We start from the raw sequence: 12,756 nt of genomic DNA, 5'->3' as shown, positions 1-12,756 counted from the left end.
GAGTTGACTGTCATTTTCTGCTTAATTCCTCTTTTGCTGAATAATTTCTGTGATATTAACTTCATTTGTGACACTTTACTAGGTGCAGGCCTGAGGGGGAAAATGTTATAGTTCTTTCACAATTCATTGGTTTGTGGATATTTCTGTTATGTTGTTTCCACACTGAATGACTCATATGTTAAATGAACATGCCAGCCCCAAGGCATGCCCTCGCTATTGCAGCCCACAGTGAAACTTGATGCCATTGCACAGAAAAATGTGGAAGATGCTCGTATCCGTTTGAATCCTTGGGAAGTTCTCTGCACTTTGGACATGTGTGCTAGCAATTACTCAATGTATGTCCTTTCAAAAAGCTGTGGTTTACCATGTCTGATTGCTCTTTTTCACACTGTTGATTTGCTGAGTTTGTAAGCTACATCTGTCTTGCGAGCTCAAGTTGGAACTGAGAAGTGGTATTTTTTAGTTGTTTTTTTGTTTCTTTTAACAAGGTGGTACAGTTTCATTGTATTCATTTCTGGACTGTTTGATGAGAAGCTACAGAAGTATCTGATTTGCATTGCCACCTGTGCATTTTTTAAAGTATTTTGACAGATTCAGAAATTGTTTTATTTTGGAAGTTGATAGCGCAGATCTAATGCTCTCCACATTGTGAAAACACTAAGTATTAGTTTGAACAAGCTGGACCTGATTACCTTAGCTCTCTTTGAATTTTGGCTTTCTTACCCATTTGATTTTTCATTGTTTAATAAGAATGCGAAAGGTGAAACAGATTTACCTATTGGTGAAGTCACAAAAATTATCACATTACAGAAGCTTCACATCAGAATATTGCTAGGAGCAGGCTCTGTGGTATCTGTAATAGGGAGAGATGTGCACTCACAGCAGTGAGAGGAAAGGCTTTGAAAAGTATATGAAGTAAAACTTTTTTGATACTGTTTTGAATCTTTAGGACATTTGGGCTTTTTTTCATGTGCCATATAGTGGTGTTAACTCTAAGTCTTCATTGATTCATGTAGTGAAAGTATGTGTATGGCTCCAGAATTTTTGTTCTGTGGTTTTGTTTTGTGGTTTTGATAGGAGTAAGACAGATTGCTGTGACAGGATAGATAAAACATATCACAAGTCAGGTATTTTGGCTTTTAAATAATGATCTTGTTCTGTCGTGCATAGTATGCAGTGGAGGAGTTCATGCCAAAGTGAACAGATACATTTATGGGAAGACCACTCTTCAATATAAATTTTTCATTCAACATTACTCATGGCTGTACTTTGGGTGCAACTTTTTCTGTCTGTGTCCCTGCTTGTTTTCATGAGGAGGTTGTCACTGCCCACCTAACTCTACTTTCACTGATGGGGAGTTTGTCTGTCCCATCCTCTGTCAGCTTTGGCAGCAAGACCAGGCACGTCAATGAAAACTATGTGCAACTGTTAACAACATCGATCACAATTGCACAGGAAACACTGGAAGGCAATAAAAGCAACTGTTTCAATCCTGTTTGCAGTTCTAGTGCCCCCAGACCAAGTCATCTCAGGTCACTTAAGGATGTCTCACTAAAATGGTATTAAAACATATAAAGTTATAACAAGTCTACTGTTTGATCTTCAAGTGGTGTTGAGGTATAGGCAAGAAGGAGGAGGTAGCAAAGTGAAAATACATCAGAAATTACTGCTCTGGCCAGCTGATATGTTTGAAAGAACGGTGTGATGGCACAGAGGCTGGTAATCTTGTACAGCTGCATCTGCTTATAATAGACCATAGTAACAACAGGAAGCCAGAAAGCAGATGTGCTGGTGTATTCCACATCTATAGGTGTAAAAGCTGCCTCGTTGGACTTCTTGCAGTCTTTGGCTTGTCAAGAGCCTTCTTTGTTTGCCAGGAGAGATCCTGGAATCGTGCTGGTGTCTGCTGCAGCATGTACAGTTTTAGTCCTGCTCTCTCACTTTCCCACCTGTTCCTGTACTGCATGATGATGTGCAGCTCTCAGGTAAAGCTCAGGGGCTGAGTTTTGACTAACAAATCAGGGTTTCTTACAAGTACAGAAGGAGTGTCGCTGTCAGGGACTGGTGGTACCATCCTTTTCGTTTTCCCGTGGAATCCTTCAATGCTTTTATCTCTGGGGGATGGGGAGGTGGCTTCACCCGTGGCAGTGCTCAGCTCTGCCGGTTACCTGCCCACGGACCGTGTTGCACATGAGCACGTCCGAGTGGCCTCAGGGTGTTCCCGTGGGATCTGTTCTCGGGCCAGCGCGGCCAGAAATGTCTCCATTGGGATGGTCCGGGCATGGCCTCGGTGCCTTCAGCCCGCCGGGGCGGGATGCGAGCGGCTCCTGCCCGGGCCGGCGGCGTTAGGACCCGGCAGGTCGTGCCTCCCTCTGTCCCGCTCCCTCGGCAGGTCGCTGGCGGCGGCGCCGGGAGCGGCAGCGGCCGGGACTGGGGCCGGGGCTGGGGCTGGAGGGACCTTTGCCCGCCGAACAGCCGCTGCACCGGGCGGGCGGAGCGCCCGCTCCACGCTGCCTTCATGTCAGGTTCCTTTTGTGCACTTATAGCAGAAACTTCGCTCTTCCTTCCGTGGTTATGCAGGGGATTGTGGCACTTGTTCTTCTTTGAAAACGTGCTTTGGCTAATGTTAAAATACATCGAATTTAATGCCTCCATGATATTCGCACTACAAGACTTTCACAGCAACTACTATGTATCCTGGTGAACTCTTTGTAGTAGCATATTTGAAACAAGACCGTAAGAATAAGAGTTCTAACCATTAAATTAGAATTAGACTGGAGCAGAAGTTGATATATTATCTGACACTTGGCTTCTGTAGTGCCTGTCACAAAGTAATGGCTCTTTTAAACTGCACATTAATCATCAACAACAAGTTCAGAAATGACTGTTTCAGTCCAGAAACTCTTATTACCAAATAAATAGCGTTGGTACTGTTTATTACCAAATAAATAGCTTTGGTACTGTTGGAATGAGCAAAGTGTCTTAACAAGAAATTCCTTTACGTCTAGGTGTAGTAAGTTTACACCCTTTCTCCCATGAGTTTAGTTTATTGCTCTTGCCCACCTTCTGCTTAAAAGGAAAAAAGCATGGGACAACTTTGCAGGTAAATGTCCAATGAGGTATATTTCAAGTTATGTACATTCAGAACATACTATCAAGCATATAATAGCTTTAGAAAAGCAAAATGTCACTTTTATTTCAGAGTAATTTGTTAATGGGATGTGTTATTAAAACAATCACAGGTAGAAACTATACAGCTGAAACGTAAATCTGCCAAGTGACAGTTCTTGCACTCAAATACACGGCCCATGAAAACAGCAAAACAGTAAGTCACCCAAGGAGAATAATTTTTATGTTCTTAGTATCCTGGTGGTGGATGATCTGCTTTCAGAACACAGATTGCCTTTTGGGTTCAGAAGTTTTATATAGCCTTTCTGCAACCTGTTGCATTGCTTTTATTCCAGACAGTTTTCCTATCATTGCTGGCAGTAAGGTCTTCTCAGACCCGCAGCTTCCCATGGACTGAAATTCCCCGCTCTACCAGAACCAGAGCCTACACTCAAGTATCACCACATGAAGTTCATATAGCTTTTTAAATCTCTCCATTTCTTGTGTCCTAGTACAAGCTGTATTCTCTTTATCCAAGAAAGAATTCCCAGGCAATCATTTTGGTTCTTTGCCCTCTCTATGCTATTGACGTGTGAGTCTTCACTTTTACTGTCTCATGTACTGTGTGATGCTGCAGCCTTTTACTTCTGCCCTGTTTACCTGACCCAGCCCCTGACTAGGTCCAACCTTGCATTAACAGTGCTGGCAGCCTCTTCTGCTCCCCCACAACCAGACAATATCATATTCTCTTTACCTTCTCAGATACAATGGGAAAAATCAACCAAAATATATGAAGCCACATCTTTATGCTCTCTTTCATTTTTGCCTATCCTCATAAAATTGAGACTCTGCTCCTTGATAAAAAATTATAATGCTATATGTTTTATATAGGTTATAATGCTATATATGTTTTTGTAATTGCCAATACAACAGGGCAGCGTGGGTCTCAGTATGTGCAGTGACAATGTGCATTTCAAACTAAACCAGGATGATCTTATCAAGATAACCAAGCAGTATAGTTGTGGCATGCTAAGGACTCAGTGCTTAAGCTAATTCTAGCTGGCTTGTCTGTGGGTGAGTGGTATGTAGTCAGTTTTTGGGTGCTTGTTAGCAAGATTTGTGATGAGAATCCTTGTTAAAATAATCTTTTAAAAAAGTGATAAAGGGAACACTGTTCAGTATCACGTCTTTGAAAAATAGGCAAGCTTCTAAGAAACTGGCTGTGATTGGAAATGAGGAAAAAAGATGTTTTAGATAGAACCTGCAGTGATGGAGTAAACAAGTTCATAATCATGCAATTTTTAATTTTTCATGTACTTGACTTTACTGCTTACATAAAAGTTTAATGTGTCCAAACTTTAGTTGTTTCAAAACCTTCTAAAGACAACTACTGTTGTTAATGAGCTATTAATAGTATTTAATGCAAACTGTAGGAAGAGTTTCTGTGAGATTGTGAATAAAATTTCAATAATTAAATCAATCTGCTATTCCTTTTTTAATTTATATTTTACATAGGCATATCTGCTTATCATATTTGCTTAAACCATAATACAGTTTCCCATTTGGTAAAATACCTCCTAATGCTTCAGTAGATGTTGAATGTGAGTAATGCTTCCTGATTTCTCTATGTAGTAACTGATTTAATTTATACTGTCATTGATAGGGACATTGTGTTAAGATTAATAACTTCGTTTCCATGATAATTAATATGAATTGGTTATATATGATGTGAAAAAAACATTTCTTCTGCTCAGTTTTGAATTTTCCACACTTTCAGTGCTTCTTTGTATTTTTCTTGTGTTGTAGATAGCAAGCATACAAATGTCAGATCTGACCTCTCTAGAGCAATTACTTTACATGTGCATGCATAATATTTCTAATTTGAAACGTTCTAATTTCTCTTCATAGGATATTTTCTATGTTTAGTGCTGTTCACACTTGAACCCTGTCTATATCTTTAGTATCCTTTTGAAGGGAGAGTGACCTGTACCTCATACAGGATTTTTTTTTCTGGTAAGGTCACGGCGCTGATTTTTATAATCCTGTTACACTGGTTTTCTTCTAATTGTCTTGCATTGTTTAAGCTGCCAGTTTTATTTTTTTTTTATTTTGGTTGTAGTGGTGTGTTTTCATTTTCACTAAACTGCTTAAATGGGCCCTGGTTCCTTCCTGAGGCTAAAGCAACTGGTGTGTTTTCCCAGTATGGGATAACTGATCTAATGATTGACTTCCATTAAAAAAAATGCAATCCTACCAGCCCCTTGCACCTGACACTGGCATGTAGTGATAGGACAAGGGTTAATGGCTTCAAAGTGAAAGGAGATAGATTAGATGTTAGGAAGTAATTCTTTAGTGTGAGTGTGGTGAGGTACTGCAACAAGTTTCCCAGAGAAGCTGTGGATGCCCCATCTCTGGAAGTGTTCAAGGCCAGATTGGATGGGTCTTTGAGCCACCTGGTCCAGTGAAAGGTGTTCTTACCCATGGCAGGGAGAGTTGGAACTAGATGATCTTTAAGGTCCCCTCCTAACCAAACCATTTTATAATTGTATGACTTGTCTAATTGAAATTGATAATTAAAACAACTCCTGAAATGGGGCAAGGACTTTATAGCTGATGGCCCTTGTCTTTTGTTTTTCATGGAAGTTATCTTGGTTAGACCTTTAAACAGATCTTTAAAGTGTCAGTGCTTGTGAGTATGTGAACATAAGACTGTGAGTAAATTCAATCTATGAGAGGCTAAATGTTAGTGACTAACATCAAATTATCTGGAGATTTTGTAGGTAACTGTTACCCTCCCTTTGCCTAACACATTGAGTTTTATTGCACTGAGTTCCTTACAGTTGTGTCTTTAATTTGAAACCTCATGAAACACAGACTTTTTTTTTTTAATGGGTTTATTTTAATATGTGTCTGTTATCTGTCTGTCATCATTTGAACCTCATTTAGTGTTTCTGGGTCCACTTATTAATTTTGGTTAGATTAATAATTTTTCTTCATTCTGAGTAACTGAAATGACTGCAGATTTTCTGCCATGATACTTGCCCCAGTTGCTGATTTATTTACTGTAATACAGGACCAAATACGTCCCTTTCAGCATTTTGCGGTTAACTCTTTGCTATTAAAGACATTTATTATTATGAAATCAAATCATTTAATTCAATATTTTCCCTGGTTAGATTTTGATCAGATTTTCATCTATGACTGACTGTGTCCTCATTTTTTGTTTGATTGCTTCAGGAGGCATTTTTCTCTTTGGGCTTTGAAAGAACTTGTTTTCTGTTATCTGGAGCAAGAACTAGATTATCACCAGTAGCAGTTTTCTATTCTATTTTCTTTTTTACATGGTGCCTGGTATGACTTTTGATTATTGTTTATGCAGCCCATTCCAATGTCGAATCACCCTTTATATGAATAAATTCTTCTTGATATCCTAATTCTTCCTAATATTCTTCTTTTCCCTTCTCTGTTTTTTTAGCTGTGTTGATTTGTCTTGAGGATTTGCCCATGATTCACAGTGGGGAGAAAAAAGCCAGTGCCAGATATGAATGTATTCCAGGTCTTTATTATAGGATTGAGGAATTTAGTAGACATCAGGGTTGAAGTTAGTGCACAGAGCTGTGCACCATTCACCAGGCATATGTGTGTAATGCTATGATAATTACATGATCAGGATCTGTCTAATGAAATACTGTATAGTGTTGTAAGACCGTTTTTGTATGATTGTCAAATAGTTCCTGTGATGCTTTGCATCACGCAGATGTGTGCTGGAAAGGATATCTGCAATTTTAAATTCTAGCAGTGTAAATATAATACAGCTGAAAGTAGCAAATACACAGAGGAAAATGGAAATGCTAGTAGTCAGGAAACATTCAAACTTTAGGGATCCAGCTCCTGTAACTAAATCAAAAGACTGATTTCCTTAGGCCATTGCCACAGTGTATGCAGAGATTCCTTCACAGGACATTTTGTAGCATTTCAGGAGTTCCTTCAGCCAAATCTCTCTCAAGGAGCCTCTCTCTATTTACTGTAGGGTAGGATCTGTCTCCTACATACCACTCTTGCTTACTTTTGACATTTGAAAACAGGTGATGTGTATATAACTACTTATCACACATTTTGCTCATTGGGGCTGTAGGGGCAGGTTAGTAAGCTGAATTTCAGAGAAAACTTTGAACAACAGTAATGCAGTATGTTTTCAGATATTTAAGGGAATTTCCATAAAGTGTAAGGTGTAAGACAGAAAAAGGCACAAGAAGTTTTTTTGAAAATACACCATGTGTGTGTGAGAGAAGCTGGAAACTGGACTCCTGACACTGAATGGCAGGTGGGAGATAGGAAGGGAGGAGATACAAGAAGCATCCCTGAAATTTATTTTTGTATCAGTAAAAAGTGGAGGGCTTTTAAAGTGTTTTGGCCAAAAAAAACATAACAATTAAATTAGACAGCATGATCTAATGGTCTTTTGAGCTATGTTTTATGAAAATTGGCCCGGTTTCAAACATGAGTAAACCGCAGTTGTCTTCCTGAAAAAGATTAAGGAGTAATAGGTGTGGTGGTGATCAGCAAGAATGGACCTTGAAAGTGAAGACAAGTGGCAGATGCTGCAGAAATATCCAGGGAGAGCTGTGGAGATAGTGATGTGCTCTCCAAGTGATTGACAGGAAAAGGGTTTTTGCAGCAGTTCTCTGAGTGAATGTGTGTGATATGAGACTGTGTTTGTCAAAAGCAAAGAGAAAAAATGCTGCTGAATCAAAAAACAGAGAGCAAAATCTCGCTGAATGAAAACATCATGATGATGATTAACCAATTGAATACTTTAGCTGATTGGGAGGATTAAGAAAAATACCATCTTGGAAATGTTGCATTGAAAGTATCCGCAAATTATGAATATGAATCTTGGGATTTGGAGTATCTTTGGGATGTAAGGTGATGCTAGAGTTACATGTCTGAGCAATAGGCAGGATGATGGTGTAGCTGTGCAGCTTTGTGTGTGTCACCAACAGTTAAGTCATTCATAGGAAAAACTGTAAAATCTGTCCTCAAATATAATTGTATTATTTGACGTTCTTCACTCCTACAACTGCTTCCCACATAATATTGCTTAGAATATTTCCCCACCTGCCACAAAGGACTGGTCATTAATTGTTGAGTTTGATTAGTAATGTCACAGTGGGATGCCTAGTATGAAAAGATGTATTTTGCATTTGCTGGGAAGGCACTATCTTTTCATTTGGTTTATAGTAATGGTGAACACAGATGCAGTAATTTCCCTACAATTAAATTATGAAGTCGAGCCTTCTAATAACAATACTCCATAGTATTTCTGTAATAATTAATTGATTCTGTTCCTCAGTCTGATTCTGCCTGATGATACAAGAATTCCCCCCAGGAGGAGGAAGCTTTCAGCTTGCTTGAGAATTTTATAGCCAGGTCCCATACCAGCCACAGTCATTTTTCCCTTACCCCTTCAGCATGTCCTGGATCTCACAGGTTGAGAACGGACAGAGGAAATACATCTGCTCTTGGCTAACTTTCCAGTGGTGTGTAGTTGTATGGACATAGTAGCAAATAGGTGTGAGTTAGAATTTTTTCTAGGCTTTTCTGACTTAAACCAGGGAAGAGGCAGCTTTAGCATCAAGGAGGCATGGTCTGAAGAAAAAAAATCCAAACAGCTTTTTTGTTGTTGTTGTTTTTCGATAAATTTCTGCCAGGTGTGGAAACTAAACTGTTAGTGTATGTTTGCAACAGCAAGAAGAAAGGTTGTCTTAGGTGTTGAGTAGTTAGGTGTCCAGATTAAAAAGATAACGCTTCAGGAAAAGAAAACCTGCCTTTCTTTGGAAATGTAACTCTGGCTAGGAATTTGATATTAATGGCCCATCAATAGTTTCAAGTTGTTCAAAGAAAGATCAGTGATAGCCAGATAAGGCAGTAGATTACTCTCTGCTTGATGAACATTTGTGAAATCATAAATCCATTGAGCAAACATACCCCATGGGCATACTGGGTCCTGGGGCCTCTGCCTGCACCAGGCCGAGCCCTGCCAGCTGCATCTTCGCCCCAAGTCCCTGTGTGCCTACTGAGTGACCCCAGGTTTGAGGCTGGAACTCTCTGGAGATAAAATAACCAAAATCTGACACTTCATTTGAAGTCCAGTGTTGTAGATTCTTTACTATGTGCCGGTTTCAGACATACATGTGGGATATAACTGGGAATTCAATATTAAAACGGGAGTAAAAATTTTGTTATCTGTCCTGAGCTAACACCAATTCTGAAAAGATAAACACATCATTTCTTCACAAATTTTGGAAATCTCATCTGCCTTGCATATTTGAGTTTACGTATATATAAGTGGTCTAAGTTAGTGTGTCATCTTGGCAAAAAGGCTTCTTAATGTCCCTGTGCATGGAAAACTTTGTATATACTACTATTTTTTTCCTATCCAGAAATAATAGCAGTTTGAGTCCTTATCTCTCTATGAGTGCTATAAGCAAACCAATGTCTCAGTGAATTTAAGATGTTCATGTCCTCGTGTATCTTCAGTTAATTTTTAAACTTACTAATTTTTTTTTATGTAAAGGATCTTGGTGCAGCTTAAGCCATCCTGTAGGAGATACAAAAGTAATCAGAGATTGTTGATTGTCTTGAACATTTTTTGGGTAGAAGGTGTATTTAAATTAATTTGTCTGGTTACATGGTGATCTCTGAAGGTGTAATTCTGCTCTAGTAATAGGAAGAATGGTATCATACTCCTGGACAATTCATTCTGTCTTTGGTCTGGCTGTCTCAAAGAGGTCATGCTAGTGAAGGTACAAGGTGCAGTGGTGACATTTACAGGCATGTGAATTGGCCATTGTGGCCTCCCAGGCTGAGAGAGAGCCTCAGGCAGAGAGGAATCATGGACACCTTCCTGGGTCCATGGGGTGGATGGTAAGTGCTGGTGTGGAAGTCTGGATGACACAGCTCCCCATGGTGTAGCCTGTGGGGATTCCATGTGCTTGTGCCACCATAAATCTGATATTCCTGTAGTGTCTTCACTGCTTCTATCATACTCTCTTGTTGTGTTAAAGTCTGTATTTCAGTGGGCAAACCTCATTATGAGGTAGGCATTTTTTTGCTACTCTCTGCTCTCATTAGCAGTTGAATGATACTAGGTGCTTGCTACCATGGGGCTTTACTGAAACCCTGGGGAGACACACTGCCAAGCTAGAACTTCTCACAACCTTCAGATAGTCATAACAATGACAGTTCTTATAGAAATATCATTTACTTTCTGTCAGTTTTACAGTGTTTTAAAATACAGGCAGATATTTTAGTTTTGTCCATCGTGTTACTAAGAGGCTGAAAATCTCCATGAAGAGCTGATGAAGATAAATCACCTTTATTGATTTTAGACCACTCTCTTTTATTAAAAATAATAAAACAAATTACATATAACAACAAAAAAGCAGTAGCACACAGGAGGTGAGCAAACACTGCAGGTACTTGTGTTTGCCTGAAGGGGAATGTGCTGTGATCAATTAATGCTCTATAAATCTCTTGGCATAAGAAATTACTGTTGCCTTTGCTGTAGCTGCAGCATTTTAGGGTAAAAATAGAGATCTTGTCATGGTCTAGGCACTCAGATTATTTTCTGTGATTAGTTTGGTGTCTCTTTAATTAGAGCTGTGTGCTGTGTTACCTGATTTCATTCTTTTTCTCTTTACATATTTAGGTCCTAGTCCTGTAACTGGATTTGTTCAAATGGACCTCAAGAGCCTGGGGGCCTGATGAAGTCCATGGGACTCTGGTGACTGCAGGTTCTCACTCTGAAGATCTGATTGTAGGCCTGAACCTTAATTTCTATTTTGTTTTCCTGTCTGTTTGCTTCTTAAATGATGAAAATTATCCTTTGAAATGGTGTTGTCTTTGAGTCTCATGCACATCCACTTTAGTAGTGTTCAGACACTGTGTGTTTGGGATGTTGTCAGACATTGTTAAAATATTTCTGTTCTGTTGTGTGCCTAAACCTCCTGATTGCTCTGATTATTGTGTTAGATTTTTCTGTTTAGTGCCTTTCTACCTAAAATAGAGAAGATCATCACCTGTGTTTTCAGTCGTGATATTTCTCTTAACTCAAATTTTTAAGTCAGAGTAACTGTTGAAACTGTTCAGGTTATTTTTAAAGATACAGGTAGATTTGTTTATTTCTTGCTGAACTCAAAGTATAATATTTTATTTTGCAAACTTGGTAGCCTAGTATTATTAAAAGCTTACAGTACGATGATACTCTGATGTAATAAAATAAGTAGGAAATGACCCTTTACTAGCTCTCCTGTTGCTTTTCTATTCCTGTGGCTGTGGTTACACAACATACGACTGAGAGTGAAGATATTTTTACTTTTTGAGCCAGTGTATACCTTTTGTTGACAATAAGTGCTGTTCCCTGTCCTATTCCATATTGCAGTTTCACTGAATAGCCTTGGTAGAAGCTGTAGAAAGGACTTTGAAAAATCACATGTAGAGTGTGATCACAAATAGAGTGTGAGAGAAAAAACAGATGTGTTCTATCTCTATACATGTTAGTACTTATGTTCTATATATTTTTAAAGCAAGTGTGTAGCAGTGTAGGATAATTAAGAGGTCCAAAAGATCCAAAACATCCTTTCCATACAGAGAATCAGAGAAACTTTTTTGGTTTTTGTAGGCTAATTACAATGATATTAAGGAGCTTCACAGAATTTGATTAATTTTTGCATATTCCCTGAACAGAAAAGCACCATTGTCCTGTTAGACCAAGGAGAAAACTGAGCCACTTGTTTAGTCAGTGGTAAAGTCAATGATATTAAATGGATTCTCCTGCCTTTTAACCTTGTGCCTCCGACTCCATTTTTCCCTCAAGACCAAAACCTTCCATTGCCATCATCTGCTTTGCATTTCTACATGAAAGGCCCAAGGTGTTTGTGTTTGGACCCCCAGAAAATGAGGAAGACAAGGCTGGTTGGCCACCTGCCAGGGCACGAGGTCTGACTCGCTCCTCACTGCCGGGGGCTGCTGGTGAGGGCAGAGGCAGAACTGAGTGTTCTGTGTGGCGTTCAACTGCCTTAACCACATGCCCATTGCTCTCTTCCTGTAGTTGTCTGTCTTGTTCTCAGCAGAACTCCTAAAGACAACATGTATACCAACCAATAAATGATCCAATTTGATGCACAGCCATGATTCACTTCCTGAGCTGTGTCCTGCACACACAGAGTGGCTGCAGTCCCATGGAAAAATTCAGCACAGTGCACAAGGCCAAAGAGTAAGGCTGTTAAGCGTCTTTAAACTTTGCAATGAAGCAGTGTTCTTTTAATGTCACTTATTATAGCCATAGCTCAAAGTATTTTTAACAAGAAACAAGAGGAAAATGAAAGCTTTTAGAACTGATTGTAACCAATTCCCTGTGTAGCCTGTGAACGTGAATATCCAGCTCAGTGAAACACAGAACGTCAGCCGATGGGAGGAGGCTGGCCACCTCCAGGGAGGAAGGGAAGGAAGAAGGATGGGTGCTTAACACCATGGCTGTATCCAACTTGCTTCCAAGTCTCAGGGACTATTTGTGGAATGTTGACCCTAGCTCTTTAGCTTTTGTTTTCTCTTCAGCATTCCCAGCCCAAAAATTAGCTCCTCCAG

The 12,756-nt window shown here is 39.5% G+C and overlaps 1 long non-coding RNA gene across 2 annotated transcripts in view; it reads left to right on the top strand.

The window, feature by feature from the left end:
• LOC132069533 (uncharacterized) overlaps positions 1-11,954 on the top strand; it is a 32,266-nt gene extending 20,312 nt beyond the window's left edge. For both annotated transcript variants that reach the window (XR_009417799.1, XR_009417800.1), the window contains exon 6: positions 10,820-11,954. This is a non-coding gene — a long non-coding RNA (uncharacterized LOC132069533). The remainder of the gene's footprint in view (positions 1-10,819) is intronic.
• The last annotated feature ends 802 nt before the right edge of the window (positions 11,955-12,756 follow it).

The sequence above is a fragment of the Ammospiza nelsoni genome, chromosome 2 (genome assembly GCF_027579445.1).
Source record: "Ammospiza nelsoni isolate bAmmNel1 chromosome 2, bAmmNel1.pri, whole genome shotgun sequence".
Classification (NCBI taxonomy): domain Eukaryota; kingdom Metazoa; phylum Chordata; class Aves; order Passeriformes; family Passerellidae; genus Ammospiza; species Ammospiza nelsoni.
Note: the sequence above shows the minus strand (reverse complement) of the source record. Positions and strands in the feature narration are given on the sequence as shown.